Source organism: Malus sylvestris, chromosome 14, assembly GCF_916048215.2.
Source record: "Malus sylvestris chromosome 14, drMalSylv7.2, whole genome shotgun sequence".
Classification (NCBI taxonomy): Eukaryota; Viridiplantae; Streptophyta; class Magnoliopsida; order Rosales; family Rosaceae; genus Malus; species Malus sylvestris.
Window position 1 is genome coordinate 17,507,145 of NC_062273.1, and position 8,611 is coordinate 17,515,755.

At 37.6% G+C, this 8,611-nt stretch overlaps 1 long non-coding RNA gene across 1 annotated transcript; it reads right to left on the reverse strand.

Annotated features, from left to right (window-relative positions):
- Positions 1-967: 967 nt before the first annotated feature.
- Positions 968-8,264, reverse strand: LOC126598476 (uncharacterized). Its single transcript, XR_007614840.1, has 2 exons — positions 7,925-8,264; positions 968-1,648 (listed from the first exon to the last, which is right to left on the reverse strand). It is a non-coding gene; the product is annotated as an uncharacterized LOC126598476 (long non-coding RNA).
- Between the last annotated feature and the right edge of the window lie 347 nt (positions 8,265-8,611).

Genomic DNA, 8,611 nt, shown 5'->3' on the forward strand with positions numbered 1-8,611 from the left:
TTCTAGGCTGTTGGTCGAACCCATAAAGCTTAATGGTCGAGCCCAATATTTAAGACAGCTCTTCATTTCATATGGCCGATGAAGGTTATCTATATTTGATGGCCACCGAGGTGGCCATGAAATAGAGATGCCGCATTTCAATGCATATAATTTTTTATGCAATAAATGACTGGGGACCTAACAGTTAACGTTTTAACGTTTTTACTTTAGTTTAGTGTTCTAGGACAAAAATCAATCGAAATAAAAGGTAAAAACTTACAAAGGCCGAGGTGACGTCTTGTGCAGGGATGCTGAGATCTTAGTCCTGAGGGTGAAGCGATGTTTCTATAGTCGTTTCTGGTCTTGCAGAAACTGCCAGCTCAATTGTTGGTCTTTTGACAGTCACGTCAGAATTGACATGGCCTTTCGCCTCGATCAACAGGTAGATATCACCCTGGCCTGGACTAGGCATAGAGGATGAAGGAAAAATTTTGTCCTAGCTAAGAACAAGTGAGAACATTTGAATACATATGCAAACTATTAACACTTTAAAGTAGGCATGCATTCAAAAACAATTCATAAAACCCATGACTTTCAAAGCCTAGTATATGGTGAACCAATAAACTCTTTAACAACATTAAAGAGAAGTAAAGATTTAAAGTTTCTTTACCCTTGAAGCTCATCCTTGTTTACACAAGGGATTCACCCAAGTGGAGTGATGTGAAAATTACTTGACACACAAATTAAACCCTCTTTTTGACAATTGTAGTATAGATGTAAGTAGGGTATCGTTCTAGGCCGGGGATTAGGAGGGATTGCTAATCTATTCTAAATTAATTTAAAAATATTAAATAAGATTCAAGGACACAAAATTAGGCTAAAAACTCTAATAACTCGAAACACACTTAAAATGACTCAAAATAATGAAAACAATTAAATTAAACACTAGGAACTGAAATGGACGGAAATTAAATTAAAAGACTAACAATAAAGAAAACTAACTAAATAATATAATTTAATAATGGATGGGTGTTTGGTTTGACGAGAAGTAAATTAAACTTAAATAAATTACAGAATTGACAAAAACATAAAATTAAGGTAAAATGATAAATGACGGACTAGCTAGAGGGTTCTTCTCCACACATGACACATAAGCAACCTAAATTGATTTTCAGTTGTTCTTTCAATAAATTGTGAATCTCAATACTCCAGATTAACCGTGAACAGCACTTTTTTAATCTTCAAGTTTTCCTTAAGTTATTGAATTGGACGGAAAAACGCATACAACAATTCAAAACATTCTTCAAAAGTCCCCTACGTGAAAAGCACAATAGAGATACAATCAAAGATCATTAAACTTTGTGAAAACTATAAGCATTGACGAGGCATTCGTAACTATGAAAAGCATGATACTCTTACCAAGAATTTACTTAACGTGATTGTGACTAGCAACCTTTACTACTTGTGAAAATAAGTTCATAACGATTAGGTGAAATTCACTTATATTCTAGCATCAAATTCATGCATGTAAATTAAGCGTGCACTCTTAACCAACATACACAAATCAGTTTTTATACGAACGGATAAGTAAATTGAAATCACAACTTATGAAATCACAACCGAAGGTAATCAATTCATATTACAAATATATTCATGGCTTTGAATTAACCTCTAGCCAAAATAAATTTAGCTACACATTATTCCAAAATTAAACCAAAAATTAATCATAAGTTGGAAAGATTTAACCGAGAGAATAAGATCTGCTGCGTTTCTGTGCTTCTGCCCTCACTCCCTGCGTCACTTCTCTCCTGCCATGCCGCACTGTCCTGCCAGTCAAACTGCCAAAGGCAGCTTGTGACCCCCCTGCGACTCTTTCCAATCCCCCCTGCTCAAGCTGCCAAATGGCAGCTTTCCTCTTGCCTTCTTCTCCTGCCCCGCGTCACCTCCTTCGTTTCTTTTCCTCTGTCTGTCTCTCAAGCTGCCAAAGGCAGCTTCTATCCTCCCTCCACCTGTCTCTCAAGCTGCCAAAGGCAGCTTGGCTGCTTCTTTCCGTCCCTCTCTCCCCCCTATTTCCTCGCGCGCTGCTCTCTTTTAACCCGTTTTCTGCGCTACTTTGGGCAGCATCTTTTTATTATTTTTTTTTTCTTTTCCTCCTGGCAGCCTCGCTGCCCTTACTAACTTTTTGACTTTTCTTTTTCTTCTTGTTTCTGACCTATCCAGCTGCCAAAGCAGCTCCTCTGCCCGCCTTGTCCAGCTGCAAAGCAGCTTCCTTTTCTAACGCTGGCCTTCTTCTTTTCACGCCAGCTGCAAAGGCAGCTTTGCTTTCCTTATTATTCTCCTCTCAATGCTCTTTAAGACTTTCAGTATATAATCTCACTGACTACCAACTCTGAATAAAGAGATCCTGCATGCAAATTTCACACAAACATGTCGAAAATGAGTTTTTCATTAAATTACTTTTCAGTTTATGTTTTTGGCTAGATAGGAAAGACGTTAAATACTCTATGTACTTATTTCCAACTTATTTTAATGGAATACAATCTTGACGAAGTTATTACATAAAATTTCACTTGTTCTATTTTTATTTTCTTTGCATAACAAATCCTATAAACACAAAAATAACGTAAATAGCTCAAAAATATAAGGAACTAACTAAGAAAAGACGAGTGAATTTGAAGTAAAAATATATATAAATATGATCCGATCAAATACCCCCACACTTAGCTTTTGCTAGTCCTCGAGCAAAACAAAGAAAACAAGAACAAGTAGTAACAAGAAAAACATTAGTTTCCCCCTATGTGACCCTCATAGAATTTCATTCAAGAAAACAAATCATCAAGAACCATAGCTAGCATCAAGGAACTAATCCAAGTTCATCTTCCTAATTCAAATATTAGCAGTAATCTTTAAATCATCCTTGAAGTGTAGTGTGTGAGATAGCCATGCTAATGCAATTTCAAGTTTTTATTTTTAAAATCATCATATGCAAACTAGCGACCTTCTCACTGGATATGCACTCAAACACACATGTGTTTAGTTTTAATGTGTTTCGCTCAAAGAATCAAATGTGAAATTTCTACCATAAGCTTGCATAAAGATCTCATCTCCACAATCATAATTGCAAAACTTAAATCAAGAGGACATTTATTGGACGTAATGAGGTTTAGGGAGAGGGTTATTGAAATGAAAGAATAGGTAAACACAAGTTCCAAGCTACAAGCAGTTCTTTTGTTTAGATTTATAAGAACTCAATATTTCCAGCGATTCTTCTAGCACCTCCAACCACACTCTTAAACTGAAACCTTAAAAACTTTTTATTTTCTTTGTATACAATTTTTTTTTTTTTTTTTTTTTTTTTTTTTTTAAATACAAACATGAAATACCCCCACACTTATTCTTTTGCCAAACACCTTCAAAGTACTTCACAAACATTTCTCATAAGACAATCTCACATTGCTCACTAGCTTGCTTGGAAAGGGTAAGGAAAAAAATGTTTCAGGTATAAGGGTAGACATATCTGGTGATAAGAAATAAAAGGCTCAACAAAGACGGCTCAAATTGGCAATCTAATGATATCATTTTTCTTTGGGAAACATGGTTATTTGGGCCATAGTGGTAAACCTAATGCCTCTATCATTTCCAAGTTCATGCAATCAATGACAAACATTTCGAAAGATCGTTACGCAAGTTCTAGAGATGTATCTCACATAAGTTCATCACACATGAAAGAATAGGAGTGTATGAAAAATGCACACACTTTCAATAGGCTCAAAAACTCACATAGGAATTATATATGGTCACTAAATTCACATATGAAGCTTTAATTCATACTTTAGTTTCACATCAACAAGGCTATGTGCATTTGGTTTTTCAAAGATGGTCAAACATGTACAAAACTAACAAGAGAATTAGGAATTTCACAAAACACATGTTAACTAAGTTCTTGATGATCATGGTTCAAATTTGATCCAATTATATCATTGGGTCGGGAAACTAACAAAAATCTAATTCAAAACAATAAGGGAAACAAGACAATATTTTTTTGGATTTTTAAATTTTCCGATTTTTTTTTTTTTTTTTTTTTTTTTTTTTTTTTAAGAAAACAAAAACTAACAACACAGAAACAAATGAAATTCTAGAGATTTCTACCCCCACACTTAAACTTGACATTGTCCCCAATGTCAGAAAACACTATAATGCAAATAATAAAAAAATAAAATAAAATAAAACAATAATAAGAAACAAAATAACGCAATTGGACTGAAAACTTCCCTAATTTGCAGTAAAATCAAGCGATGACCCCCAAGCTAAAATTCTGCAATCAACTTCAAGGGTGGAAATAACCAAAAGTTCCTGCAAAGAAAAGAAATAATTCAGTTAAGTAACGCAAGAAAATTAATTAAAAAAAAAAAAAAAATTGCAAACGAAAAATTGAAAATTACGATAAAAGATAATGAATAAAACTAATAAGTAATCATTGGTCGTGCTTGTTGACTTTCCACAGCTTTCCTCTTGAACAGGGTGACACTTAGCTTTTCACTTGCAAGTGATGATTTTATGCTATTGTACTGCAAGGCTTTGCTCTTTGGGAATGTTGCAGTTCCTTATTTGTTCTCCAAGCAGATGTGGCAGCTTCTCTTGTTCCTCAGCTCGGACTCCTTCCGCTGGGATGATTGTGCAAGCTGCATTCTTCTCTGCTTGTTTCCTCAGCACGGCGGGCAGGCACGAGGGAGAGGTGTTGGTCTGTTTCTTTCTTCAATCTTTCCAAGTGCCCACCTCTTGCTCTCTTTCTCCTTGTCCTTAGTTGAGGATGAATCAGCACGTTGTCTCCACATGCTTCGAGGTATCATCTTCACTTCCCTTATAAGTGAGAAACAAAGCGAAAGCACAAGATGATGAGTACTCGAGAGCAGGTGCTGGCTAGAGAAAGGACAGGGAGAAAGCATGATATGAGATACTCTTGCTTTCAACCATTATGATATGAAATACTTTTGCTCTGGATGGGTTGTTTGCAGGGGTATCCCAGGGAATGAGGAACACAGAGTAACTTAGGAGGATTCTTTGGGAATGCATTTTCGGAGATGAAGAAGTGTTGAGAGGGTGTGCTGAGAGAGTGTGCTTTTGCTGTGGAAGGCGAAGGTAGAAACTTATAGGACTTGTCTTCACAACCGGAACTATTCTCTCACTCATTGTCGGCAGCCGGTGGATGGATGAATAGTACAAATTACGCGCTTTCTGACAAAGCTGCCCGTAATTTCCGCAAATCAGATTCCTCATTGGTATCTTGAATCGGCGCTTCGAGCTCTGAGCATCGTCGATTGTAGAGGTAGCATGTGACACGTGCGGATAAATCTGGAAAAGAAGATTTGCCCGTGGGTTGAAGCCCAGCTTTTGAGAAAGCTAGCGTGTCTTTGACTGTTGAATTTCCCTCTTCGATTTCTGAATTGGTGCTTCGACAAACTGCCCGAGAATTTCGCAAAGCAATTTGCGTGTGACAAGTGACGACACGTCTGGACAAATTGATCTTTTGAAATCCGGGGTTCGGCTCGTGGTTTCTGAGCAAGCCCAGCCTTTAAGAAATGAAACGCCTCTTTTGAGAAAAGAATCCGGCTTTTGAGAAAGGAGCCCCGCCTCTTCGATTTGCGAGAGGACGCTTCATCGATTTCTGAGGAGCGCCTCTTTGATTTCTTCCTTTTTATAGAGGCGTTAATCTTGCTCCACAACACACTTATCCCTCCAGTAAACACTCCCTTCTTGCACTTCCGAAATCTTAACCTGTCCGATCTCTTCTTTCTCAACACCACCTCTGAAAAATGTCTGGCCCTTCTGATCGTCGTTTTGACTTGAACATTGGTGAAGAGGCAGCTCCGCCTTCACCAGACAACATATGGCGGCCATCCTTCATATCCCCTACCGGTCCCCTTACCGTGGGGGATTCGATGATGAAAAATGACATGACTGCTGCGGTGGTGGCCCGGAACCTTGTCACCCCTAGAGATAACAGACTGCTCGCTAGGCGGTCTGATGAATTGGCGGTTAAGGAGTCTCTGGCTCTTAGCGTGCAGTGTGCCGGTTCCGTGTCCAACATGGCCCAACGCCTATTTGCCCGAACCCGTCATGTTGAATCGTTGGTGGCTGAAATACAGAGTCTCAAAGAGGAGATTAAAGGACTCAAGCATGAAAATAAACAATTGCACAAGCTCGCACACAGCTATGCCACCAGCATGAAGAGGAAGATTGACCAGATGCAGGACACCGATGGTCAAATTTTACTTGATCATCGGAGGTTTGTGGGTTTGTTCCAACAACATCTGCCTTCGTCTTCTGGAGCGGCACCGCGTAGTGAAGCTCCAACTGATCAACCTCTGCCGCCTCCTCCTTCTGTGGCCCCGCCGACTGCTGAAGCCCCGCCCACTACTGAAGCACCACCCGACCAATGAATACTATTAGTTTACATCATTGTAAAATATTTGTACTACTTTTTTTTTTTTTTTTTTTTTTTAATTTATTTTTTTATTTTTTAAATTTTTTTTTTTTTTTTTTTTTTTTATTTTAAATTTTATCTTTTTTTTTTTTTTTTTTTTTTTTTATATGTAAATTAATGTAAAGAGACTTTGGTTAATCTTCCCCCACACTTAAACTAAATAACACAAACTCACAGAAATCAACCAAATAACACAACTAACTAAACAAAACAAAATGAAAACAGTAAAGATAAGGGTGGAAGAATGCAAAGCTGATTGGGTTAGCGATTCCAAAGTCTCCCTTCGTTGAATGCTTGGGTTGCCTCCCAAGAAGCGCTTGATTTAACGTCTTTAGCCGGACGCATCTTTCCTTTAAATTTCCCTCGGCTCCATTTGAACCTAAAATCAAAGAAATAAAAATAAATCAAATATCAAAAGTAAAATACACAAACACCAATATAAACATAAACAAAAACAAAAATAAAAGGATTAGCAAAGTTGCTAATCCCCGGCAACGGCGCCAAAATTTGATGTGAGAATTACTTGACACACAAATTAAACCCTCTTTTTGACAATTGTAGTATAGATGTAAGTAGGGTATCGTTCTAGGCCGGGGATTAGGAGGGATTGCTAATCTATTCTAAATTAATTTAAAAATATTAAATAAGACTCAAGGACACAAAAATAGGCGAAAAACTCTAATAACTCGAAACACACTTAAAATGACTCAAAATAATGAAAACAATTAAATTGAACACTAGGAACTGAAATGGACGGAAATTAAATTAAAAGACTAACAATAAAGAAAACTAACTAAATAATATAATTTAATAATGGATGGGTGTTTGGTTTGACGAGAAGTAAATTAAACTTAAATAAATTACAGAATTGACAAAAACATAAAATTAAGGTAAAATGATAAATGACGGACTAGCTAGAGGGTTCTTCTCCACACATGACACATAAGCAACCTAAATTGATTTTCAGTTGTTCTTTCAATAAATTGTGAATCTCAATACTCCAGATTAACCGTGAACAGCACTTTTTTAATCTTCAAGTTTTCCTTAAGTTATTGAATTGGACGGAAAAACGCATACAACAATTCAAAACATTCTTCAAAAGTCCCCTACGTGAAAAGCACAATAGAGATACAATCAAAGATCATTAAACTTTGTGAAAACTATAAGCATTGACGAGGCATTCGTAACTATGAAAAGCATGATACTCTTACCAAGAATTTACTTAACGTGATTGTGACTAGCAACCTTTACTACTTGTGAAAATAAGTTCATAACGATTAGGTGAAATTCACTTATATTCTAGCATCAAATTCATGCATGTAAATTAAGCGTGCACTCTTAACCAACATACACAAATCAGTTTTTATACGAACGGATAAGTAAATTGAAATCACAACTTATGAAATCACAACCGAAGGTAATCAATTCATATTACAAATATATTCATGACTTTGAATTAACCTCTAGCCAAAATAAATTTAGCTACACATTATTCTAAAATTAAACCAAAAATTAATCATAAGTTGGAAAGATTTAACCGAGAGAATAAGATCTGCTGCGTTTCTGTGCTTCTGCCCTCACTCCCTGCGTCACTTCTCTCCTGCCATGCCGCACTGTCCTGCCAGTCAAACTGCCAAAGGCAGCTTGTGACCCCCCTGCGACTCTTTCCAATCCCCCCTGCTCAAGCTGCCAAATGGCAGCTTTCCTCTTGCCTTCTTCTCCTGCCCCGCGTCACCTCCTTCGTTTCTTTTCCTCTGTCTGTCTCTCAAGCTGCCAAAGGCAGCTTCTATCCTCCCTCCACCTGTCTCTCAAGCTGCCAAAGGCAGCTTGGCTGCTTCTTTCCGTCCCTCTCTCCCCCCCTATTTCCTCGCGCGCTGCTCTCTTTTAACCAGTTTTCTGCGCTACTTTGGGCAGCATCTTTTTATTATTTTTTTTTTCTTTTCCTCCTGGCAGCCTCGCTGCCCTTACTAACTTTTTTACTTTTCTTTTTCTTCTTGTTTCTGACCTATCCAGCTGCCAAAGCAGCTCCTCTGCCCGCCTTGTCCAGCTGCAAAGCAGCTTCCTTTTCTAACGCTGGCCTTCTTCTTTTCACGCCAGCTGCAAAGGCAGCTTTGCTTTCCTTATTATTCTCCTCTCAATGCTCTTTAA